Below are 27,962 nucleotides of genomic sequence, written 5' to 3'. Positions count from 1 at the left end.
GCACTAACTATCTCCATGCTACCAAGATAGAAATTTCATAATTCCCTGCTTAAAAACAGCAACAATAACAACAGTGTTCTATGCATCAGTTTGTGAAATAGTTTCTTTGCCTTTTCTAGATTTAGTGGGAAATGGTATAACATTCTATTCAGTGTACACTACAAACCACTGTCTCTATTTTTTCCCTCTAGACCCAGATCTAAAAGCATCTGTTTGAAACTGGCTGGTGGCAAGCTTTAACAACTGGGTTCCTTGGGCTTTTGAACTCATGTGGACTTGCAATCTGAAGACGTGCTGACATATACATGAAGCCAGAATCCCCATGGATTTGAAAATAAGGTAGCCATGGAGTCATCCTATGGTTGGAAACCATATGATTGAAAATTAGCTGTAGTTATCCAATTGTACAATATGTTTTCCATAACATTCAGGGCAACCTCTGCTTCATGCAGCTGTAACCCTACAGAGACAGCTGTTTGACATGGTGGGAATATTTACCATCTTCTTTCATGCTCACTACACCATAATCACTGATGATTGTTGTTGCTAGGCACATATGCTATCTTGGTGCAATTTAAATGTGCGTGTGATAGATTATTGGCCAGTATAAATCGACTTAGTTTTACAGAGTACAGTGAAACTAGACAGACATTATGCCAGCAGAGGAGCTTCCCTCTGAGTACTTACATTTTAATGTTCATGTCCATCAGGGCTTTTCAAAAATGGTAACCAAGCAACACACAGGGATACATTGCAGCCTGCTTCTTATCTGTACCTTCCTAAACAAGTGCAAGTACCAGAATACATCATGGGTTCATTCTGCCAGAATTGTGCATGAGCCTCTGCTGGAAACCTAGTCATCCTGAGTTCAGAGTCTTAGGTGTATTGTCAAATGAGGCTTGCTGGTTTGCGATAAAATTGCTGGGACTCTATGACCTCAATGAAATAGTCTCTTGCTTTGCACTCATCAATCACGTATACAGTGAGCCTAGCAAGCATGCTTGTTGCAGTGTCTTTCTCAGAATAGTATAATCATACCATATGTGCAGGTAGTGAGCAAGAGGCCATCTTTCATTTGCCAGGTTCTGAAAAGAGGACTATTTGAAGCAGGGACATCTTATGCCAATAAACGTGTATGCAGAGAGAACATGTCTAGAAATCCTAAACTGTCTTAACTTGTGAGGTAGAATGACTGTTATTAAAATGAGTGATGCATTCCAAATCAGCTTTGGACTCCACCACCAACCAATTAATGAGGTCAACATTTGATATCTGCCATTAGATTACCCACTCAAAATGCAGGGTGAGAGGATGTTATAGACTTGTCCCTTATAAGTTTCTTTTCTTTTTTCAGTTCCTTCATATGAATCAGACATAGATATTGGAGCTCTTTCATTTCTGCACCCCAGTGAAATCAGGAGATTACAAATCTGCCCATTAATGTATGTTCAGCCATTGTCTTTTATGGAGATAGAGCTAATTTACATGTTTTAATGGTCAGAGATACATTTCTGATTCTAAAAAAAACCTATATAATTTCCATTGCCATTTTTTTCTGTGTGTATTTTTCATTAGGATCACAAAAAATGTTTAGATAGGTCATCGGGGGTTTCTTTCTTGATAATCCTATGAATGTCTTCCTGAGAGCAAGTCCTTTTGAATAAAATGGGATGACACCTCCCAGTGAAGAAAATATGCATAGTATTGCACAGTAGTGTTTCTTGCAGTGCCTGTTTACATCATGATCAAACCAGTTCTGCAGGAGACGACCTCAGAACTGAGGCAAAATGAGAACAGCTGAAAGGACAGTGGATCAACATGAGACCCAATTCTGCTTGGAAATACATTGACTTGTGACTTGGCCTTGGCTATGTCAAGGCACACAGATATGCAAAAGTCAAGGCCCATCATTTTTGGTGGGTGGGTGGGCAGGTGGTTATCACTAAAGCCTGAGGCAAATCTAACACTATTTTTAAATGCTCAGCACTAAATAGTCTTGTCATTGCAACCATATGAAGGCAGTAATATAAGAGCTGGGAATCTCATGCTGATACCCAATACTTCAGATGATCTCTCTCCTTTAAATATGGGTGTGAGTATGACAGAGACACAGAAAAAAAGGAAGTGAGAAGAATGGGCTGGGGGAGAATCTTATGAAAAAGAAGCCCTGAGGACCGGGGATCCACATGGTTGTAGATTCCTGTACTGATAAGATGGGAGTGATGTGTGTGTTGGATTTTAAAATCTACGAGCCTTTGTGTAAACATATACATGGTCATGCATGGTCAAATGATGTGCTTGGGATAGATTTCTACCCAGACCTTACTTGGTGATCCAGTGAAGTTTATCTAGGGCTAAATAATACCAGAACACTAATAATCATTGGTAGCAGGTCTGTTAGAAGGCATATGGGAGGAGGGCTCTCCTCCATCAAGCTCCATCTTCTGGAAAGATAATTCTGTCTACTATATCCTCATTGTATTGCTACACCTTGACCAAGTTTCCTTCCAGCCCTCCCTGGCCTTTACTCAGACCTCCCTCCTCCCAGGAGAGACTCAAAAACAATGAGGCATTAATATACATAATCATAAATCATTATTCATAACAGTTTGACCTAGTATGGAAGTCTTGCACAACTTCACTGAATTTGGTAGGATTTAATTCTGAGTGAATGATCCTGTAATTTCAGGTTCTGAACCTCCCTAGATCTGATGAAAGCAATGCAATGTTCCAGGATTTTAATATAATGGAATTTAGGTGACTCCAAAATTCTAAACACCATGTACTTTAACAAAAGTATTCATCTATATAATTTAATTCCAAAGAATAAATCACAACATATTTTACTGTTATGTATGCTTAAAAACTATACTTTTTTTTTCTTCTATCAGTGACTGCAAATACATTTTAAGTCCTACAGGATTAAGAAAACATTACAAATTTTCAGTACATGAAATCTTTGTCAAGAGACAAAATAAAAAACATTAAGCTTTGTAAGACAAGATGGAAGGCAAATAAGATATTTAAAATAAAATGAAGATTTAATGGAATAACCATACAGGCAAGAATAATGGAATAAAGGTTGTACAAATTTCAGAGATGTTATTTTAAAAAATCAGGACTAGTGGTAAGAAATGTTGCAATAAAACTAAGAACAGGAGAAATCTTAATTCTTGTTCTATATTTTTTTAAGATAATGGACAGCATTGGTAAAACATGACATTTGGCATTAACAGTTGAAAATTCTACAAATAGTATGTAAAATATGATTGTGTCCTTTCTGGATTCAAATTAATGGACTTAATCATGTTTTGTGTCATAATACTATGCTGAAATAATTTCTGGCAGTAAAATAAATTGGATTGTAAAGGAAAAGGATGAAGGAAAATGCATTCATTTGGAAAGTTAAGATGTTGTTTAAACATGGCTGAGAAGTAAGTGAATAAAGGAAAAAAATAATGGACCAATCGGTGGATGTAAAGGCTCCCTTTATCCAGAGGAGGAACTTAGGAGTGCTTGGATGGTTAACACCCTGCTCTCCACTTACTGTGACACAATTTACCCATGCAGCCAGCCAGCAACTTTGCTTCCAGACCTCTCTGGGTACAAAGATTATGTGAAGAATCACACTGTACACATTAGAATTTATGGATGCAATCCCTTACAGTGTCCATTATTCTAGCAGTTACGAATCTTCCATTGTGATCCCAGCAATCACTGCAGAAATGTTTGCATGAATAGAGTCCAATGGCTATGCCGTTAAGAATTGACAAGAACTTGTTTGCATGAATGAACTGGTCCTAAATAGGATAGCCAGTACCAGATGTTTTCTACAGCTAGATGTATGGAAGGAAGAGGCAGGGGTGTTTCTCTTAGCATATTGTGAGCAGACAGAAGTGATGGTAATCTAGAATCATTATTAAGTGAACAAATTTGAATGCATGGAGACAGGTTTTGCAGGAAGTTAGAAACAGAGGCCCCCTGCTCTGCTTTTTATATTAAAAAGATCAGCAGCTATGAAGTAATATCAATTTCTGGATGCAAATAACCAATACCTTGTCTACGTCCACGGTAATTGCTGTCTATTTAAGTGTAGGTTGATTATAATTTGTCATGAGTAGCTATTAACAGTAATTCCTTATCATTATAGGTGAAATGCTTGCCTATTTCTGGTTTAACTTTTGTTATCTGAAGGATGCAATTATCTAACATTAATGGTAACTATCAGGAGAAAGATAGAGTCAAAGCATGTATCAATCAGCCATGCTAAAACTTACTCTGCAATTAGAAATTATCTGCTATGTGCATTTATTGATCAGAAAGCAAGTGAAGGATATGTAAGTGAATGAATGATTTGGCAATTACATACAAAAGCTATCAACAGTCTCATATTCATGAAATGGGATCTCTATGTCTGGATATGCATGGAGCTGAAAGGACAGTAATGTAGGAGAGATCCTTTTAAAGAAAAATAACAGAAAGTCAGAAGAACAATGCACTTTTCACGTCCAATCATAAAAGACTGTGACATGGACAGATTGTATGCACGTACTTCCCTTAGGCCCCTAATCTGGAATTGCTCTGAATCAGAGGGCAGTATGGAACTGTAGACTTGGGTAGACTTCAACACGAAGATGCCAAATGGAATAATTGAGGATAAAAAAAAGATACTGTAGCACTGCCACTAGTAATACTGAGTACTGCCCTTTCGTATGGGATGAATGATGAAGTTCATTTATTTATTTACAATTACCTGGCTTGCATTGCCCAGACCAAGTGGAGACTCAAACATGATCTGCAGTTCCTGAGCTTGCAATGTGAATTATGGGCCTCTCAAAATTCATTCAACACCATGTGTAAAAATGAAGACAGTGAGTTTTTTTCTTTTTTCTTTTCTGGAAAAACTTTCCAAAAATGAGAGTCAGTGAGAGTAGAATGTATACATTTCTACAACACACACAATTGAGGCATACATTTAGCAAATGCACATGAATTTGCATGCCAAAAAAAAAATATATATGACCACCTGATAGACAGGAGCATGGAAAAAGCTTTGGGATGGAAATCAAGGAACTTCAGTGAGCTTTAGTTTTGCCTGTACAATGATCCCTCTCCTTGAGAAATTGGAAAAAGTTGGTGAAAATTTTGATTGCCTATATGTTGAGACAGGATTTTTGCATACCTGTGAAAGTGAGTAAACCCCCACTTTTTTAGTCCTGTTCTCCTTTGCCATCTAATCATCTTTTCTCAACACTTCAGCACAGTAATAATAATAAAAGAGCAACCGATCCCACAGCCTAGGTCTTAGAAGCTCAGATTCATTCCACCTTCATGAGATAAAAAAGAAACATGAATACTTTATTATGAAAGAGAGAAAAAGCAGTAAGGTCAATAAGCTACCATATATCTTACAACAATCCTGGTATATAGAATATTTTCCAGATGAAGTCTTACTATCCAATTTTTATAAATGATATTACAAATATGGTTTTCATCCTATAGGATAGACTTTGGTCCTTCTTTTAGGTCATACTGTTTTGTTACCTTGATAGAACTATTTAGCCATATGATTCACTTTGAGAAGAAGAATTAAAAATGAAACAATCTTCCTTTGGATAGAAAGAATCTAAAAGCACCAAACCTCATGTAGCCACATGTTTCCAATGTGATGGTTACAATGCCAAGAGCAAAACAGCAGCTTGTCAGGTTTTATTTGCAATTAAATGAGATAGGTGCAATTTAATTGAATTGTGACAAAAAGGGATTAAGTAATATAATGTAACATATTATCAGTTCTTCAAACATGTCACAACACGCACCCCTGCCCCTCTCATGCTTGGGCAAAGTAATTTAGAAGCGTTTAAGGTGCCACTGTCTTACAGCCCTGGGCTCTCTGATTACAGTGCTAAGGGCACCAAAAATATAGTGCTTGTTAACATGTGCAGGAGTATGGAGGGTGAAAGGAATGCTTGCAGAAACCATTCAGATTCCCAAACATTTTTAATTTCAGTTGTATTGGGTGGGAGGGAGATGACAAACACTCCTGGCAAATGCTATTAATTCAAAATCCATCTGTTTTCAATTTTATAGAATGAAAAAAACCCTTCTTGCACATTTAGAAGAATTAGTCATGTATGGAGGAGGAGGAAACGAAGAAAGCAGATTTACTCACAGGAGAAATGATCGTTCTGGCGGAGGTGCTCAAGCTAGTGGTTGTTGCTGCCAGTCAATTCTAGAACTGTTGAATGAATCTGGTTTTCTAGATCCATTCCAGGATGGCTTTAGACTTTTCTGGAATGGCAATTTTGTTGAGACATGGATTTGGGCCAGGGGGCGGGTGCAACTCATTTGGTTTGCTAAGATGTCACAGTAGCATTCTAACTCCAGAGTGACATAACTTTACCTGCAATTGCTGCCACAGGTTTTCATAAGGGAGAAAAAACCTTAATAACTTTTGACCTGCTGCTCAGAACTTCACCAAATCAATGAAAGACACATCTTCTTGACAAAGCTAAAGTATATCAGTAGTCTTAACAAAACTTTGAAAGACCTATGTGACATACTAAACTGCAGCTTGGGGTAAACAACAAACACAACAAACCAAATGTGTCAATTTTCAGCAATTTATAATTTGCTGAAGCTGTGATTTTTTTTTTTTTTTTACTGGATTGGTTTGATATTTTGCCCAATCGTAGCCCTCATCAGAGGGATCATATATGTCAAGTTATTACCTTAACAGGTGTCATAAGCAATAGAATGTTGAGGCTTGCAATGGTGGAATGTCTCTGTTGCATCTCACCTTAACTAAAGGGGCACCATTATGCAGACACTATAATATGAATATATTCTGTTGCACCATTGACTTCAGTAAATGTTCTTCAGTAACTAGAAAAGTAGATTCATAGTTCTACTCACATTGATAAGATCTCTTTTCATATGTATGGTATCTACTGCACCAAATAAGTCTGAGGCATTTCTGCAGAGAAGCCGCCTATACTCATATGCCATGGTGACTTTTCATGTCACACTGTCCAGGGACTTTTAGTTCTTGCACAACATGGCCAGTTCATATCTTGGATTATCAAAACTCAAAAAAGCCACTACATTCTCAGTCATGAGTGGGCTTCCAGAAGCCATACTGGAATGAAATCAGCCAGGGAAAGAATGTGTTTATTGTAAGAGAGAGTTAGTGTGTAGAGGTTCTTTGCAATGAAAGGTTTTCCAATAAAACTGTGAAATAGAAGTTCCTTTTCAAGGAAGTTTAAATGGAGAGAACAAGAAAGCAGGTACTAGGGAAGTCATAAAGCATAGACAAATATAATGTCAATAGTTTGCACATCGTTCAAAGTTAGAAAGCTGATTAGTGGGAGATTAAACCATTGATTTTTCTACTCTTGAAGTCTAAATCTCTCTAAGCTTTGTTGCATCTCCTGTCTATGCTTGTGACTTCTGTCTTAGTACAAATTCTGAAATACTATCTTTACATGCACCTAAGTTGCAGTTGCCTCCAAAACATTACTCTGTGCATCAGAACATCTGTCACATCCATTCTTTCCTAAAGCCAAAGGATTGCCTTCTTGCAGGAACAAAGGGTTACCTTCATGAGATATACCACACTTCTAGGAGGTGGCTATATCCCTGCTATCTTAATAGAGACCATAAATGTCAAAGGAGGTAAGTGGACCCTTGCTCAAAATAATCTGAAAAAAGGATACAGTGATGGACTATCAAAAAACTTCTTCAGCATTCTCACTTTGTGGAACACATACTTTTGCTGGCATGTGCAAAGATGTAGTATTCATAGCATGGAAGTTTGTTAAAAATAAACTTTGTTCATATTTGTAAGGAAAATGCACTCCTCAGAATCTTCTAAACTTGAGGTAGGGAATGCAGCTTCTAATCATGAAATCCATATCCTTTCACAAAGTAGCCTGAAGGGCCTGATCACACCTCATCTTGGAAGCTGAGCAGGGTCAGGCCTGGTTGGAATCTGAATGGGAGACTTCAATGTTGTGAACCACCCAGAGAGCTTCGGCTATGGGTGGTGTAGAAATATAATAATAATAATAATAATAATAATAATAATAATAATAATAATAATAATGGGGGTAAAATTAATTCGAACATTATGGAACATGCCTGTGAACCACAAACCAATCTTTATACTCCTAGAGTACTCACAATTTCTCTTTTCCCTAGGGATATATAAAATATTCATTTCTGTTCATTTTTGGACAGGATTTACCTAGTTCACACCTTCTGGACCAAACTTGTATTCCATCTGCTTTTGAGATCTGTACATTTTCAAGTATGCAATGTGATTTACACTTTAAAAACACATTTGATGGCAGGTATACATTTGAAAAATGCAGGCAGGGGTGCTTTCATCCATGGGAGAGGAATGCTTACATGTCAAAGATGTGCACAATTGATATGCACATTTTGAACAATATTAGAGATCAATGTAACTTTGGTTTCCTCATTGCAATCTCTAAAGTTATGGTTATGAGAATAGGGTGGGTGATTCAAATGATTCCTTCCATAAACTAACCAGGGCAATAAAGGCAAAGGTTCTAGACCTAGGAATATAGACACAGAGGGATGTAGTCCAAATCAGAGTGTCAAAACAAGACATCAAGCAAAAGCCCAAGATAAAACTCCAGATGCAGAGATGTAATTTGGCCACAGTTTCTCCTTCAGTATCTCCTCACAACTAATGTCAAAGTACATTAAAAAACAGAGTTCTTCTCAGTCCAAGTGGGAAGGCACTCAGGGGTATCACTGAGAAGACACACAATCCACTACAAACAAGAATTCATGCTCTGTGAATTGTATTGCTTCATAATGGATTAAAGTCCAACTTTCCTGAGTTCAAATGAAGCAGCCTAAGATCCATGTGAGAAGTGTTTCTTACCCTTCAGAGGGAGGAAAGTCCCCAAAAATGAAATGCTAGGGACTTGACAATCAACCATAACCATAGATGATAACAAATTGATAATAAAAGATGGGCATAAAAAAGCAATGGTCTTAGCAGTGGCTACTAGTCTGGCCATCTACTTAAAATGAAGGGTGGGCTGTGATAATACACCGGTTGATGATTTCATTGACAGGAGATTCTAGGCCATAAGCAAGCCCTAGGACAAAAAGGACACCTTTGTTATGCCTTCTTCAGTTGACTTTTCAACTTGTGTGACAACTCTGAAACCTGCAGCTCTTCTGCTCGTTCCTCATGAAGATGCTGTTAACTTTCATAAGTGTCAAAGTCAAAACTAACAGCAGGATGAGGAATGACTAAATTCAGTTTGCTTTACTCTAAGACCACTCACAGAGGTAAGCTTATTCTGTGACATTCCACAGGCTCATTGATCCCAAATCAGCCTCTCCCTTCCTCTTAACTAACTAACTAGGCATAGCCAATGTCCTTGGTCCTGGGCCTCTCTTTACTGAACTGATTCTAACTGATCAGACAGCTTCAGCTATCAAATGATACAGGAATAATTATAGTAATAGTATGAAACAAACAGCTGTAAACTAAAGGAACCCCGCAGCACACTTGGACTAAGCCATAAGAATGTGTTTAACTTTTCTTTTCAGTAAGTTTCAGTGTTCCTTATGCTACAGAGCAGAAGCAAGTAGTAGAAAGACATAGAAGTTATGGAACATCACTATACAGTGGTACCTTGGCTCACAAACTTAATCCGTTCCACGACTCTGGTTGTGCCCCAAATTGGTTGTGACTCAAGTCAAATTTCCCCATAAGATTCAATGTAAATAAGGTTAATCTGTTTTGTAACTATTTTTTTAATCAGAAAAATTTGAAACAAAGTGACAAAGAACAACAAAGTAACAAAGTACTGTACAGTACAGTACAGTGGAGAACACTAACCTAGGTTGGGGGGGAGGTTATTGTTTTGAGGGAGAGTCCCCCTCCATAAGGACACTGGGGAGATCTATTTCAGGGGTTGCCTCTTCTTTGTCTCTTAGCTGCAGGTTCAATTTTGGTGAAAAAATCTGTCTATAGTCACTTGTTTTTTCCTGAGCTGCATAACCCTCCGGAAATGAGAGACCACATTATTGTTCACCAGATTCAACACTCTGTTTGTTACAGTTATGTTCGAGTGGTGCTTCTCAAAGAAATCCTAGCATGGGCGCACTCCTGCAGGAAAGATGGGCGCAATCTCGGCCAACTCTCCCTCCCACCCCGCAACTAGCATGATCATGGCCATCTCCCCCCGCCCCCCAACCAGCACAATCATGGCCATCTCCCCAGGGATGGCCGCAATCGCAGTTGCGTTCATGCAGGGAAGACATGCGTGATCATGGGCGCGCTCCTGCAGGAAAGATGGGCGCAGCACAGCACAGCTGTGATCACACATGTCTTCCCTGAACAAACACAACTGCGATCGTGGCCATCTCCCCACTTGGGGCGTGGGGGAGATGGATGCGATCTTAATCACCACCCAATGCGGAGTGTGTGACCCAAGTCAACATTTTCATGAAATTTTTGTTCACGACCCAATATGGTCATGAACCAAGGTGTTTGTGAGCTGAGGTACCACTGTATATATTTAGAGAAAAGAAAGGCCGTGCAACATTTCAGCATGGCTGGCTGGAGCATGCTGGGGTTATTGGACCTTTTCTCAACTCAACATATCTAGGAATGTGCCAAAGACTGCTCCCATATCATTCCTTTCCTCTTGAATGTCCTGCTCAGAAAGCAAAAGGCTTAACTTTCTGTCTACAGCAAACTAGCCTTTAAACATGGAAATCAATAGTTCTGCAAAAAGCATAAAGATCAAGTGGAAACTCAGTGATGAATGCATTAAAATTGAGACTGCACCTACCATCAAGGCTGCTAAAATGGTCTGCTAACTTCAAAATCTGATCTCTAAAGAGTATTTAATAAATGAAAAGACTCCTGTTTCAGACGTGCCATAGGAGAACTCCACAGTGAAAGGTTATGTTGAATTACAGCACAGAGGTGTGTTCATTTCATAGGGCTGTATCTCCCCTGACTAAAAAAGACTGCAAATGATAGGCACAACTGTGCAGAATGCTTTTGTTAGCATCATCACCATACTTGGCAGCAAAAAATGTCCAATCTCATAAACATTATGCGCTGAATTAAGGCAAGGGTGAATTGCATTTAAAAATGAAGAGACTGTCTAACTCATTATTGATTTAAAGGTGATGGAAACCAGCCTGTCTTTTTATTCTCTCAGATTCTAGCCCATGTCTACCTGCAAGGACAGCTCAGGGGAGATGAGAGGAATCTCAATTATTCAATTTCACTCTTCGTTTGTTCAGCTAGCTTCCTGTCGATGTTAACATCTTTATTCCAGAAATGGAAAGTGAAAAGTGCATATTCCCAGTTCCCTTTTGTCTTTTGTCCTATCTTTCCCAACAGCTATAGAATGTATTACTTGGGTAAGAGTTAGAGTGGGGAAATGAGCATAATCCTCACCTTTATTAGAAACTAAATGAGAGAATGCCTTTCATTAGAATGTTCTGCTTTGTAGAATAATTAATAGCGTTCACCTACTGAAATGCCTCCACTTCAGATAACATGCATTACCATGAGATAACTAGGTGATTTATAAGAATCCAAGAAGGGACACTTGTACAGAAATGAATAAAATAAAAAAGAAAGTCTAAAGAAAACCAGGTAAGTACTCTGTGTAATGAAGTATTGGCCATATTTCTATTTATGTATTTATTTGTTTGTTTTAAAAAATTACATATCACAACCTATAGCCCAATTAATGGCTTTCTGGGATGTGTTGGACTAAAACTTCGACAGTCATCACCGTTCAAGCTGGCAGCTGCTGATGGAAGTTGTAAGCCAAAATATCTGGAAGACACCATATTGTCTACTGTTATACTTGCATTACTGTGAGCAAAATATAGGTGTACCTTCCATCCTGTACTGGATGATACCCTATATCACAAGGGGGAAAATATCTTACCCTGACACCACAAATAAGGTGGCAGGGAATAACAGGGTATCTCTGCAAGATGGGAGAAGCCCAGGGGTGTTAAATTCTTCCCCTGATCCTTTGTAAAGTGTAAGCCCTGCCGGCATAGTAGTGCTGAAAGTATCTTTTTAATTTGGAGTTCATGGTGGATGAATTTATTTAGAGTGTTACAGGTAAAAGCCAACCCTAACCCTAACCTTAAACTGAACTCAGAAGGTGCTTTGTAAACGTGTATGCAACCATACAATGTGACAAGATCTGAATGGGCAACTGCCATCAGAACCTTTCTACCTGCATTCCAGACTGGCTTCAAGGGTGACCTCACATAAAGTGCATTCCAATATAACCTGGGAGGTGTTGACAACATGATTGAGTGAAGCCAGGTCTGATCTATCCAGGAAAGGGCAGAGCTAGCATATTTGTCAGAGTTAGTAAAAAGGATTCCCAATCATTGTCACCATGTAGATGTAGGTTTGTGTCCAGCAGTTCTCACAAACTTTGAATCTGTTGCTTCAGTGTGAGTACAAGCCAGCAAAGAACTGGCACAACTGAAAAAGATTTACATCTCTTCCACCCCATGTTCATTTCTCATAACCAGGTCTGGTTGGCGGTCTAAACCATGGGAAAATTCTTGATTGAAATTTTATTTTCATTTACTGACCCTGGTGTTTAGCAGAAGCACTTGGAATATATCTTGTGCATTGACAGGACCATCCAGATTGCCATACTGGAGGGGAAAGCAAGTACTTCTCTGCATCTTCTTCTCCTTATGTGACCTGTTTTCACCACCATACCTTCTGCTGCTCAAGACCTACTCAATACTTGCATATTGCCTCCCACTTGCCTTTTCTCCAACCATCACAGAAGCTCAGCATTATAGCATGAAAAAATATGGAAAGAAAAAACGGGTGATTTTTTTAATGCTTCTTTAGTATGGAGGCAAACTATAAAGAAGCATGAAAACTTTATAAAGTATAATAGAGCAAATGGAAACAATATAAGTGTGGGGTGCTTGAACAATTCACTCTTTGCAAGTTCTGAGATGAATTAACTTAATTCTGAACTAATAGACAGATTGGAACTTGGTTGCCCACCAGCTTCAGCACTTCCAAAATGCTCTGACATAGTTCTCTGCTCAAAGAGAGTGCCAAAATAGTTCTAAAATGTACATTTTTAAGAAAAAAAAAACCTCATGCCTCCTGCTCCTGCAATAGGCTTCATTCAGGATGGTGGCAGGGAGATCAGATCTTTTGGGCAGGAAGAGGGCAAAGTGGGATACCTTTGGCAGCCTTTGACTGCCACAAAATGCCTGATTGTCACCTCTGACCCAAATCACAGCTATTGGAGATGCTGTCTAGCTAGCTGCTTGGCAATAGCAGCAACAAGCAGCTTTTTCCAAAGGGCTTTCTGGTTCTGGCCTTGATACCACAATCAGCTGCGTTTTCAAGGTGTGGCCAATACGAGAAACCATTGTGGTGCTGAGAAACCACAGAACAGAGTGTTCCTGGTTTCTAAAACCAGACATATCATGCTGAGATGTCACAGTGGAGTAGAGATGGTCAACGGTGAAATATCACTGCTACTTGTTGGGTCCTACAAACGTGTTCTGTATTTTGTAATTGTGAAAGAGCTAAAATATTACCACCTAGGATGCTGACGAAGGCAGTGACCAGACACCCAAGAAGAGGACAGCAGGCTCAGGAAATCCAGCACTGAGCTCAGGACCTTCTGTGGAGGTCCTGGCAGGTGTCTGGTGACACTAATTGGCCTTGCATTGCTTATGTGGATCTGCAAACAGGTAAAAAGGCTGCTTCCTGACCACATCTTTGGGAGATCTTCTGCCAGTTTTATTATGCATTTCCTGCTATTTGTTGGATTCCTGAGATTTAGAGTCTACTTAGCTTTAACTGTTTTTATTGACTGTTTTTATATGTTCTCAGTGCTTTGAGAGCACTTGTCGAAAAGCAGTATAAAATTACATATGATGCATATAAATAAATATAATTGTTTCATTTTCTGACAGATGTAATCCGTCTGTCATATCTGCATTATATGAATAAATCCAGGAAAGTCCACACTTTTATCAGCATGGATATTCATTCATGGAAAGAGATTATAAAGTGGCTACTGTCTGTGATATGGTGATTTGCTACATATTCTTGGATTCTATTTCTTTGTTGGATAAGTCTGTTAAAGGCCTTAATGGTAGTAGCTGATCCTGCCAGCATGCAAATAATGATACGAACAGTCTAGTACAACAAAATGAACTCCAAGGCAATAGATTCTAGGGCAATATCTAGCAGACATTCAGAAAACTGATACAGGAAACTCAAGTTATTTGTGAACTCAAATATTTAGTATTCCCTGAAACCGTTTTGTCTGTTCTGCTGGATAATTTAATTTCTCTTCTTTGGTGATTGGCTTCCAGGTTACCATTTCTGGGGTCTACATAATAATTTCTGTGCATCCGGAAATATCAGTATGCATACACCTGTTGACAACCAGTGTGATATGATGGTTTGAATTCGCACATCTGCGTTTTAGTCCTCACTTTGCAAAGAAGCTCATTGGGTGACTTTTGACCAGACACTCACATTCAGCCTAGCCTACCACACAAGTCTGATGCTATAAAGATATAGTGGAGCTATGGAAGATAACTTGGGTTCCTCACAAGAGGAAAAAGGTGGGATGTAAATTAATAATATCACAATAATGCAACAAAATTATGAACTGGGAGTGAACTCTTGAAAAAAAGAGTTATTTGTAGAGATGAAGAAGAAATTTATAGGCATTGTATATTTATCTAATCTAACTTGGTTTGTATTTCCTACAACTGAATACAGACATGAATGCAATTTCTAGGTTTTTAAAAAAGCTGCACATTTACAAGACTGCAATCCACTTTGCATGGCAAAGCAATTCATCTGGAATGTCAGTACATTTGCAAAAAAGTAAGAAAAAATTAAAATATACACAAATGTGCTTTAGATAAGGGGAGAAAAATGTGCATTTTCCAAAAATATGCATACCAAAACACATGCACTGGGGAAATGTGTGTAGACATACATAATTTTTGTAAGTTAGGAAAGCAAACAGCTTGCAACCTTCTGTGTACCCAAGCTGGAACAATGAAAAATGGACTACTTTTACCAGATTAAGTGTTACTGATCTGTGTACTCCTTGCTTTCAAGAAGCACCAAACCAGTGGTGACTTGAACGGAAGCAAGCTTGTCGTAAATGTTCACTAGGCCCAAAGAATGAACATCAACAGAATTTATGATAGCAATTCAGGTTTTTTGTAGACTTCATAATGGGAGTACTTAAGTCACGTGAAACTGTTTACATTAATCCACCTAAGTCTATTATAAGAGGTGCTTCAGAAATTCAAACACGAAGATCCATCTCTTGCCTTATCAACAGCTGTCTGCTGCACACTCCACAAAATACCAAACTAAACAGCTCCAAGAACCTAATTAGGGTGATTTATCACTCATATTGAAGTAGCACCTAAGTTTGCCAAGTAAGATGGAGATCTTCATTCTGCTGGTCTTTGCTGCAAATGCATCATTATGCTGTTAGCACGCCAACATATTACAGGCAAATGCAATGAAGAAGAAGATAGCAAAATATCTGAAAACATTACACAGATGTGTGCTTTTATGTACCTGTTCATAATGAAAATTGTCTAGTTCTGAGAAAAAACAGTCTAATAACAACTGATTCAGTTCAAGTTACGCTACTCAGATTGACCTCTTTTAAGTCCATTTATTCACATTTACTTGGGGACTGAACTAACAGTGCGTATTTGTGTGTACATATCTACTGAATAAGAATGTTAGCCTTGTAAATTGTAAGTAAGGTTCTCAAAAGCAACTTTCATTGTCGTTTACCTCGCATAGGAATTGGTACACATTTGCAACAGAAATCTAACCTATCTTTCTTACAATGTAACCTTTTAAATAAAAGCAAAGTCCATTTCTGTTCTGCATACTTGTAAGGAAAAAAACTGAAAACTTAAGGTCAGCTAAGAGACTGAAAACACAGCAAATATTAGAATCTAATTCTATAATTCTATTCTACTTCCTGCACTTTTCAGCCTAGCTTTTTCCAAACCACCTGAAGGCATCTGAAGTTCCAAGCACAGTTGTCTCAGCTTTTCTCTGTGATGGTGCCCTGGCATGCCAAGCTGGCCAGATAGTTTTGCTGAATTTCACTGCCATTTAGTATCATTTGACAATTATATTTTACCCGCATTTATTACATTGTGAAACTGAATGACCATTTGTTGTTACTGATTGATCATTCTCCCAATGTCTTTTGCTAATGGGTAGTTAACTATATCAGTACATACATTATTTATTAATTATATATGTATTCTGCTTTTTTTTTCCTTCCATGAAACTCAGGGCAGCTTACATAAATCCTCTCCTCTCAATGTTATTCTCACCACAATAAACCTGTGAAGTAGGTTAGGCTGGGAATCTGTGACTAGCCCAAAGTCACCCAGTGAGTTCCATGGCCGAATAGGGACTAGAACCCAGATCCCCTGAGGTCCAGTCCCACACTCTACCACTGGACCACAATAGTGCAATAAATATACAAAAGCATTCTGATAAGTATTCATATCTGACTAACGGCTTTGTTCCATGTACCGTCCAAAGCAGCCCTTGCCCACTTGAAGTCACGTGATATTGTTCAGGCACCAATTCTTGCCTTGAACCTTCATCTTCTTCCTCTGCCTCCAGCTCTACCAAATCTCATAGCACCCTCTGTGTGTGATAACACTGTTTCCTGTACCATAGCAAGACCATTCCTGATTGTTTAATGCTGACTAATGATCAGTTAATGCTTCTATCTACACCAGGCTTCTGGATGCAAAACTGGGTATTTTAATGGTCATCCTGAGGCTGAAGCTTATTCACAGTTACCTGGCAGTAAGACTTACAAGTGAAGAAAAAAATGCACAGCATAGATCTATGAGAGCTTCAGAGCAGTGAAGCCATAAGCAGAAATGACACCTCTTCCCTCAAGGACTTTGTTGCTGTGTATCCTTCTTTTTGAAGCAAGCAGGACTGTACTGCAGAATCCTCCCACAGCAGCGGGGTTGGAGAAGCTCACAAAATCAGCACCACCACCCTCTTGGAGCTTTAAAAAGGGAGCCCACCCATTTGCACATTCTACTGTGATAACTGCCAAGGTGGCAGAAAGACTCTTAGAATTGTATCTGAAAATCCCAATTTTTACAATGCATTTATACCATCTCAGCATAGAAAATTCAGTCTCTTCTCTCTATATATGGGGGAAGGGATGCATGGAATCTTCTGAATATTCATATCCATATGGCTGTGAATGGATATTTAGCATGGAATGTTATATTCTATCCATTAAAAAACAAAGGCTCATTTTTCATATTTTAGCTTTATCCACTCAGTACTGCAACCAAAAGAACCACTTAATCTTAATTACATCCCTTAATTTCTTGTTGCTTTGTTGGCTTTGTTGGCAATTGAAGATGTAGCCTACAGGGAAACATCCACTTCCAGATCTGCACTTGAACAAATAAAGCTTTTGGAATGCTTTTGTGTAACCCAAAGCCAATATTTAATGACACATAAGAAGCATCATCTACTTATCAGTCTTTATTCGACACAGTGCTGGGATGGATCTGGACTGAAGGAATTCACAGAAAGGCAGGCTATGCCAACCACTGATGGAAGAATTCTGTTATGGTTTCTCATAAACTTCCAGGGAATGTTGGGGTGAGAGAGAGAATTTAGTGGAGTCACATAAATGGGTTTATTAAGAATGATATTGAACTAGTGCTAGCTGGCTGATAGGAGAGGGATCAGTTTGCTTCACCAAAGGGCAAGACTGAGTGAGCAGAAGTGGTTCCAGATAAGGAGCTATGAGAAATAGGTTGTACACTGCTTTGCAACCTAATAATAGGATTTTAACTCCTCTTGTGTTCCTTTATTTAAGGCAGGTACAGTATAAGTCAATTGGGCCTTCAAAGCTATTTTATCTGCCCCTTAATGATACAACCTAATTATAATCAAGGGTGTGATAAAGCATCCATAGCTTCATTCTTAAAGAAAAGTAAAGCAGGTGGGTTCTAAGTGGCTTGCTAGAAAAATCCACAACAAATGCAAATAAATCTGCATTTCTCCAAGTCTGTACCATGGCTTTCTGAGACCATATGGGGTCAAGGGGTTTGTAAACCATCTTTTAAAAATGCACTTGTCCACAATGTATAGGTAAGAAAGCACCTATAAAATATGACAATTCTCCAGATAGACTAAAACAATATGTGACATGGGAAGGATTTGAACATTTGTCCAATGTGAGCAATTCTGAGGCCATAATCAGTGGATGGCATATGAGAGTTGTCTGAAAATGCGAAAATCACATTCCCTCTGTTTCTCTTACATCCCTAGTAGTAAGAAAATGCAGTTATATATGACATGCAATCCTATATATTTTTGCTGCAGGAGTGCCGCACTGCCTTCAGTGGCACAGCAATGTTTTGCATGATTTATTCTGACTGAAATCATAACATTAAGTCTTTTTTGAAGAATTTTCTATGTCTAAGCTATGGATGAGGACATGCATTTCATAACGGAGAAGCCTGTGGCACAAGATGGTGTACATGTTCATATACAGTCTGACCATTTATGAAAGATTAGTTTGGCCAGAAAACAAACCATGCCTGATTTAAGGAATGGCAGAAAAAGAAGCATCACCTGCAGCTCTCCAGATTCAAAATATGACTGATGATCACTTAAAAGACTGATTGAAAGTTTGGAATATTTTTAATTCATCATCTTGCACTCAACCACAATTAATTTATACAGATATCACCCTGATACTTTTTCAGTTTTTAATTTATTTTCAATAAATGGATTAAATTCTGCATTGCTGCTGTAATATCTTCATCCTCTACTTTAAAATCCATTCAGTTTTATTTGGTTCAGTGACCACAAGGATATTCATTCTCATCCTGCCTATGATTACATCAGTTGAATGTGTCGAAACAAGTGTACTTTATTAAACAATTAGATGATCTGAGGTCTTAGAATTGATGGAGAACCTTGATCATTGTCAATGGAATTATATGTGCATCTGTTGAAGCTCTGACCTTCCACCCTAGTTCTGTGCCTGAATAATAGCCTATATTATAAGAGTATTGTGTAGATGGTAAAATGCTTAAAGAATTAAGATGGTCATCTAAATACATTCAATAGTACCTTTACTTAACACATTTTCTATCCCACAGACATGAATCTCTCCCCAGCCTTCATTTGTCTGCATAATACTCTTGTGTGGCTAAGGAATGCTGGCTGCCTGAAGGTCACCAATGTGCTTCCTGTGAGTAGGGATAATTTTAACCCAAATCACCCCTGTTTGAGTTTAACTCATACTGGATCTTTAACCTTCTCATCCTTTTCCAATGGCTTTCACCATTCTGTATGAGTCACAGATTAACACTTTGGTATAATTTCTAATACATTGTAGAACATTCTTCCAATTGTCAGTATGAATTTTGATCTATGGTGCTTTAAAACAAACAAATCTAGTCAAAATATCCATATTAGTTTATCCTTCAGTATCAAGTAGTTGTCAAATTGCTAAGAACTTGGAGGTTTCAAAAATATGTCAAGAGTTAAGTGAGTTATGAAATTCAGTGTACACAAATATAAGGTTAAGAGGACAGTGGATGTCATGTGCAAGGAAGGACAAAATTTGGAGCAGATCAATGATCTGGAAATTATGAATTGATTTCTAAATTGTGCAGTGAGTCACAGAGGAGCATTGGGGACATAGAATTAAAGCAACAGCATTTGTGTGTGCATATGTATATCACTGAGTAAGGAAAAATCATGCTGATTATCAGGAGCTGCTTTCTGTGAAAATTATGAACTCGCAAAAGGCATGATTAAAGCCTTAATTCCATGCTCATTTTAAGCATATTTTTAAAAAGTCATTAAGGATTAAATCTGAAGCATAGTTAGAAAAAAAGGGTCCTACTATTCCCACTGTGAATAGCCATGCTAAAAATTATAGGTCTTTTTCCTATCTCAGCCTGCATGAGATTGCACCCTAACTGAATCATATCCCTGTGTATTAGATCTAGACACAGAGTACACTTACTACAATCAATCTCTTTTATTACACTGGGTCTACTCTACGGGTAACTAAATCCCAATCTAACCTTACATCTGTTATAAGTATTTGTTAATAAGTATTAAGCAGAAGAAGCAAGTTCATAGGTCAGGGGTGCTCCTTGATCCCTCTTTGTTACTTGAGGCTGAGCCAGCATTGGTGGGCTGGGGTGCCCTTTACCAGCTTTGGCTTGTGGTCCAGCTGTGCCTCTACCCAGACAGGGACAGCCTGGCTTCAGTCATTCATGCTCTGGTGATCTCTAACCTGGATTATTGCAATGCACTCTATGCGGGGCTGCTGAAGATGGTCCAGAAGGTGCAATTTTTGCACAATGCAGCAGTCAGATTAATATCTGAGACCTGCAGGTCCAAACATGTTAGGCAGGTTTTGGCCTAGTTGCACTGACTGCAAGTATGCTTCCTATCCCAATTAAAGGTGCTAATTTGACTTGTAAAGTCTTACATGGCATAGAACCACAATACCTATTTGGTCAATGCTCAGTCTACTCAGTCACTACGCTCAACCTCTGGGCCCTTCCTCAGAGTGCCAGGTTAAAATGGCCATCTGTGGAGGGAGGCATCAAGGGGAAGGGCTTGTTAGTGGTACTCCCACCAGCTCTGAAATAGCATCCCCACTGCTGTCTGTCCAGTACTGAATCAGTCATCTTTTCAGTGCCAGGTTAAGTTGGTCCTCTTTTCTGATGCTTTCAAAGACTTATTTGACTGCCCAGAGGCTTGAGGAGGATCAACAGGTGTTTTGTAGAGTTATTTTATTTTTTCATGCCATTGTCTGCTTTTATCATCTGTTTTTAGTTGTTATAATTTTATTGTTTTTTCTGTTTTTATGATATTTCGTTGCATTTTTATCATCTGTTTTATGGACTGTGTAAACTGCCCAGAGAGCTTCAGCTGTGGGTCAGAATAGAAATGAAATGAGCTGCTACTGCTGCTGCTGATTGTGGCAATATTTGAAGAGAGATGGTGAGAGGAAGGTTCCAAAGGAAATTAAAAATCTCATTGTATATCATGTCTCCAGCAAAGTGAAGGAGCCAAGACATGACGTGTGATGAGGAGACTTTCATTTTCCCCTTTGAACTTCCTCCTTTCCACTTCTCATTGTTTAAGAACATAAGAATTTACCTTATGTTCTTAATTTATCTTTGTCTGTGATGGATCAGACAAAACCTATCCAGTTCAGCATTCTCTTTCACTGAATGGCTAAGCAGCTACACACCCACAAATACTTAGTTTGAACACAACTTCAGTTTGAACACCCAGAAATACTTTAGTTTGAACTTCAGTGGGTCTCACCATGCTTGGTTCCACTGATATAATTCCAAGGACATCCCCCACAGCTTCCCCACTGCTTGAGCCAGCAAATGAGATTTCTGTTGGGTTGACTTCATAGGAATGTATCCAGAGATACCCACCACCTTAACTAACCCTATACACATACCATGACCCAGCATGGTCTCTTTATGGCTTCTCTTTGAAGATAAGGGACTCTGTTCACCCTCAGCTTAACTAGAAACTGAAGGGGAACTGCTGCCTCTTCCTTTCAAATTCTGCTCCAGTGTGGTGGTGACGATGTTTAAAGTGTTTGCTGTTCACAAAATGTAGTGGCTTCTCATCTGATCCATACCTACTAGATAGCGTGAATTGGAACTCTCCCACTCTGGCTGGGTAAATCTTAGTACTAGGCAGGGGGCTGATCTAGTGGCAAGTCAACACCAGGCAAAAGGTTAAGCATGGAGATAACAGTCCCGCAATTCAAACAGAAGTAGGAACATAGAAACAGAGCGAGTCAGAAGGGGTCTCCAGGGCCATCTAGTCTGACCTCCGGCACCAGCCAGCTCCACTCACGACATGCCCACCATGTGCATGTCCAGCCTATCCTTGAACACCCTCACCGATGGGGCCTCAATGACCTCTCACGGAAGCCCATTCCACACCCTCGGGGTCCTAACTGTCAGGAAGTGCTTCCTGGCATCTAAATGGAACCTTGGCTCCCTGAGCTTTGCTCCGTTGGAGCGCATCCTGCCTTTCTCTGCAGGGGAGAACAGGTCTCTACCCATCTCCATGTGACATCCCCTCACATACCTGTATGTCGCCAACATATCCCCTCTGAGTCTCCTCCAGGCTGAAGAGACCCAGTTCCCTCAGTCTCGCCTCATACCCCATCCCCTGCAAACCGGCCACCAACCTTGTGGCCCTACGCTGCACTGACTCTAACCTGGCTATATCCTTTCTGTAATGAGGGGCCCAAAAATGAGCACAATACTCCAGTTGCGGATGCATCAGAGTCATATAGAGTGGTAGTAATACCTCTTTTGAGCTAGAAGCCACACTTCTGGCTATGCAACCAAGGGTGGCATTCGCCCCCTTGACCACCGCATCACACTGCTGACTCATGTTTAGCCTGCAGTCAGCCAGCACCCCAAGGTCCCTTTCACAAGTGCTGCTCTCCAGCCACTCTCCACCACCACACCTATTCCTATGCCCCAAGTGCAAGACCTTGCACTTATCCACATTGAACACCATCCTGTTGTCTCCTGCCCAGATCCTTTTGGATCTGGATTACCTGTTCCTCTGTTGTGACCACTGCCCCAGTTTTAGTATCGTCTGCAAATCTGATCAGCAGACGGTTCACCCCTTCTTCCATGTCATTGATGAAAAGATTAAACAGGATCGGCCCCAGGACAGTGACCCCGCTTGTCCCTGGCCACCATCCCAATGATTCCCCACTAATGGTTGCCTTCTGCTTTCGGTCAGTCAACCATGCCCTAATCCACAGGACAGTGCTAGTAGACAGCATTCAGGCAAGGTTCAAGAGCTCAACATTCCAGTGAAGATGAGAGCTCCAAAGGGAGGGTCTGAAACACGGACAAGGTCAAAGCACAGGTAAGGAATCCAATGCAAGCACACTTCAGATAGAAGAATTATAGCAAGATTTCACAGAAGCACAGCATAGAAGATAAGCTGCTTGCAAACCAAGTTAGGAATAAAAGGAGTTGCCATATTGTTCCAGCAGTCAGCTAATCTTCACTGAGGGCTAATATGTTGCAGCTGCATTCAGATGCAGTTTTCCAATTATTGCCGTTTTATGACCCACTTTACTATTAAGGGAAGGTATTATTACAGCACCTAAAAACATTATTCACAGGCAAAGTTTTAGATGTATTTGGTTAGAAAAAAGTCCTCCAACTCCCAGCATTCCCCAGCTGCTTTGTTTCTTTCAAAGTTTCTGTGGATTATTTAAACACTAATTTACTTATTATTTTAAGTAATGTGTCTGCTATAACAGCTTAGGCTCTCTTCACATACTTGTCCGTTTATTACAATAACTTTTTGCATGTGCAAAAGAACCATCAACAAATACCAGAGGCCAAAGCTTTAGATCACTCCAAACACAGCCCCTTTTCAATGAAATAGAGCTTTCTCTATACCCGGGAATAACATATACCACACATACTCAAAACATAGATTTTCAATCTTCCCCTGTTGCTAATGAAATAAAAGCAATGCGGGATCAATGCAGGCACTCTATTTGCATATGTGAGGGCTAAAAGGGTGGCGGGGACAGAGGCCTACCTCCACATTGTCTCTCCTGCCAGTTTTGGTTCTATGTTGATTCGAAATATCTGATATACTGATCAGATATTGTCAGGTTCTCAGTTTCCCTTGTTTTCCTCCCTATGGTTGTTTAAATGAGAAAAGTGTACTTTTCAGTGTTCAGTCTTTAAAAGTATGGACCAAAACATGCACTTTACTCCATTGATTAAAGTAAGAAAAAGCATGTGTTAAGGTGCATGTGTTTTTCAAAATATGCATTACTTGAATCTGCATCACAAGCTTGAGAATTGCCTGAAAAAAATATGCTTCCATTTGAGTCCATATAACAGTTGGGCTAAATTCTCGGTAAAAACAGAAAACCCAAATTTCCTATGGATCTCCTATCCTGAAAATGTGGATTGATTGCATATGCAAACAAATACCAACTGAAGTCCCCATTAGACTTTTCTTGTTTATTTATTTATTATTTATTTATTTAAAACATTTCTATGCCGCCCCATTCGCCGAAGCCTCGGGGCGGCTCACAACATAAAATTAAAATATAATACATTCAAAATATAAAACAAATTGTTCAATGTGGCGCATCAGGGAAGAGACAAGGCAAGGCAGAAGGGCATGGCAAGCCCTCATCCCCACTTGGGTAGACCGAACACCAGCTTCTGGTTCATATCACCAATCAACCAAAGATGGTGAGTCCTGTGATTTTGTTTGTCCTTTAAAAGAAGTGCTTAGAACATGAGCAAAAGCCAAGTTCTCCTGTTTCATCAAGCAAGAAAAGAAAAATGCCTTTCTTTTGTATTTCTGGAAATTTGCATTCCAAATCCACACTCACCTTTCTACTTTTTCCCCTATAAACACAATCTTCCTAACATCTCTTAACTGAGCAAACAGTTTTGTCCAAGTTCTATCAAGAAAAGTTGCTTTGCTGGGATACAGTACATTCCAACTAGCTGCTTCTGAGTTTCTGGACTGGGTGCTGGAAGTTTCTTCCATGGACTCTATGGGATTTCAAAAGAGATCTGATTGGGATCAACTCAGCCTGACCGGCCTGTTTTGAGTATCACTATCTGTGCACTACCACTTTGAGATAATTCTGTCCGCTAAGCAATGTCATGGCTGGTAGTGCTTTCCCTTTATTTTTCCCTTGTGAATTTACTCTGATATTCAATCCTTCCCTTTCTTTTTTGCAAATCATGAAGAAAACACACTCTCTTTCTTTCTCTTCCTTTCCTCCTACTTCTCCAGTTCTCACAATTCCTTCCCCTTTCTAAAGACCAGTGAAAGAGCAGCCTCTCTGTATAGTAGCAATTTCAGTTTTCATCTCATCTTCCTGTCCACTTTTGGGACAGTCTTTATGGTTACCCAGAACATTTCCACTTTATTTACCCAATAAAGACTTTTCTTTTCCTGGGGGGAAAAAAACCCTGCTTATCTCATTGCTTTTGCTTCCCCAGCTACTTTACAAGGGCATTCTGTTATCCAGACTTTGACTCAAAAATACTCATGTTATGCTACAGTATAGTTTGTAAAACATGCTAGTAACATGGGCAGGCCCTAGTGGAAGTGCAGAAGTCTGTCATGTGGCAGAAAGACAAAGTCACAAAAAGAAATAATTCCCATAACACATTTGAGCAAAATCTCTCCCTCCCACATCATTTTTTGTTCCAGAAAGGCCTATCTCCTGAACATGAAAAAGTCATTTCTCTGTGTGCTGAGCCCATGTGAAATTAGCTTTAAGATCCATGCTGTGTTATATGTCACATCTTGTCGTTTTGCCTCCATGGCAAGATGAGATGTAGCAGTACACTTATCACTGTCTTTCCCTTATAGGAGGCACACCATACTTGGTGGCTGAATAGCTGACACTTTAGGCACGAGCTGGAAATGTGTACTTGTCAACAGGATAAAATGTTGTCACAGAATAATGGTCTCCCACAGCTGTGTAAATGCTACATGGTTTATAAGAAGCATTGATTCTGTAGTTACGTTCTTGCTGCTCTGACTTTGTTGCTTCTCGTTTTGGACAGACACAGACTGAGTCACCACATCATGAAATGCTTCAGGGGGTGTTATGACCATCATTCTCTGGGTATGTTATTGACCTACCTACACTGAGTTCTTAAACACAGCCATTATCATCTTAGCATGAGCAGTCCTCACAAGCTTTTATGTGTCCCCTCATATAGTTGTGTTTTCTGTTGCTCTCCATCATGTGCGTGTTTCTTCCCTTTTTACACGACCAAATAGCCAAAGCTCTCTGGGCACTTATCAAAAGCTTTAAAAAAAATAAAACAGTCAAGAAACAATTAACTTAAAACAACAAAACCTCAATGGCAATTTCAGATGAATCAGCAGAGAAGCATGCCAGTGGTCCTGAATAAATGCAATATTAAAAGATTAAGTTAAAAAGTTGAACTGTTAAAATGCCGGGAAAATAAAAAGGTCTTCATCAGGCACTGAAAACAACACAAAGTAGGTGCCAGGTACACCATTTTAGGGAGCTCATCAACAACTGGGATGCTGCAATTGAAAAAAATCTCCTTCTGATAGCTTCTCACCTCACTTTTTTTAAAGGACTCCTGGAGAAACACCCCTGCAGATGACCTCAGGGTCCAGGTAGGAAACTATGGGATAGTCCTTCAGATAATCTGGCTCCAAGCTGCTTAGGGCTTTGAATGTTAGTACTACCACTCTGAATAGTGCCCAAGCTTCAGCCTGCAGCCAATGTAGCAGAAAGAGGACTGGTGCAAGGTATTCTCTTGGCCAGTCTGCATTAAAAGACTTGCTGCCCTGTTTTGGATCAGTTGAAGTTTCTGGGCCATTTTCAAAGGAAGTCTCCCACACAACACATTGTACGTATTAGTCTAAAGGAGAGGTTACAGAGCATGGAAAACTGTAGATGGGCTCTCTCTGACCAAGTAGGGTGATGGATGGCATATCAGCCTCAGCTTAAGTTGATAAAAGGAGCTGTGTGCCATCGAGTCCACTTGTGCCGCAAGTGACAACTCTGGGTCCAGGAGCATCCCCAAACGATGAAGCTTTTCCTTTAGGGGGAGTGCTACCCCATCCAGAACAGGATGAATATTGCCCACAGGATGAATCACCCACTAACAGCTTGAATTAAGTCTCAGTTGTTTTGGCTCTCATCCAGTCCATTTACATGCTACCAGACACTGATTCAGCGTCGCCACTGCCTCAAATGGGGTTGATGAAAAAGAGAGCTAGAGTTGAGTGTCATTTGCATACTGATGACAGCTCAGCCACACCTCTGGATAACCTCCCCCAGTGGTTTCATGTGGATGTTAAATAGCCTAGGGGATAAAATAGAGCCCTGTGATACCCCATGGCATAACTGCCATGGCACAGAGCAATAATCGCCCAGCACCACCTTCTGAAACTGGCTGGCCAAGTAGGAGCAGAACCACTGCAATGCACTGCCTCCTACTTGTAACCCAGACAGCCTATCCAGAAGAATACCATGTCCGATTGGATCAAAAGTCTCTGAGAGGTCCAGGAGAACCAACAGGGTCAGAAGCAGGGGCTCGTGAGGAGGGTCCAACCACTGATATATCATCAAACGCTCTGGTGGATTCTTTGTGCTGGTTGTATGCCAGAGGCTGGATGATGGCAACAGTTGGCAACTGGGAAAGGCCAAATACATCTTCAAATGAATGACCTGCTTTTGCAGGTCCTTTAATATAAAATCTGGCAGCAGTGCCCTTGCTCCTCTTCACAAAAAGGGACTAGAACTTTTCACTTAAGCTTGGGAAAAACAAGGAGCCCAGGGGCCCCATTCTTCATGGATTTTCTCACATAATAAGGTTAGCTGTGCCTGTCCAGCTCATGCTCATCGCTGAATAGTTTCTCCTGCCCTGATGCGATGATCTCTCCCTGAATATCAAATCTCACACCTGGAATGTGTTATTATTCATATGGCTCTACCATTTGCCTTGTCATTAATCACCAATCACCCCATAGCCTGTAACCTTGTGCAACATCCTCTCTGCTGTTAACTGTACATTGTATGTGGTTGTGCCTGTATTATTCCTTGCAATGGACCCATTCCTACTTTATCATCATCTCCACTATTGTGTATGTGACCCAGTCCTATAAAACTTTTTGTATATGTCCAGGGAACTTGCGGCCAGTTCGGTATACTGCTTACCCAACCACGTAGTGGCTTTATTCTCTGTCAGAGAGGGATTCCTGGGTGTCCTTCCAATAAACTGCTGAAACTGAATGTACAGTCTTTCCA

This window comes from Varanus komodoensis, unplaced genomic scaffold (genome assembly GCF_004798865.1).
Source record: "Varanus komodoensis strain SLA01 unplaced genomic scaffold, ASM479886v1 scaffold1, whole genome shotgun sequence".
NCBI classification, from domain to species: domain Eukaryota; kingdom Metazoa; phylum Chordata; class Lepidosauria; order Squamata; family Varanidae; genus Varanus; species Varanus komodoensis.
The sequence above is the reverse complement of the archived record's forward strand: the minus strand, read 5'-3'. Positions refer to the sequence as shown.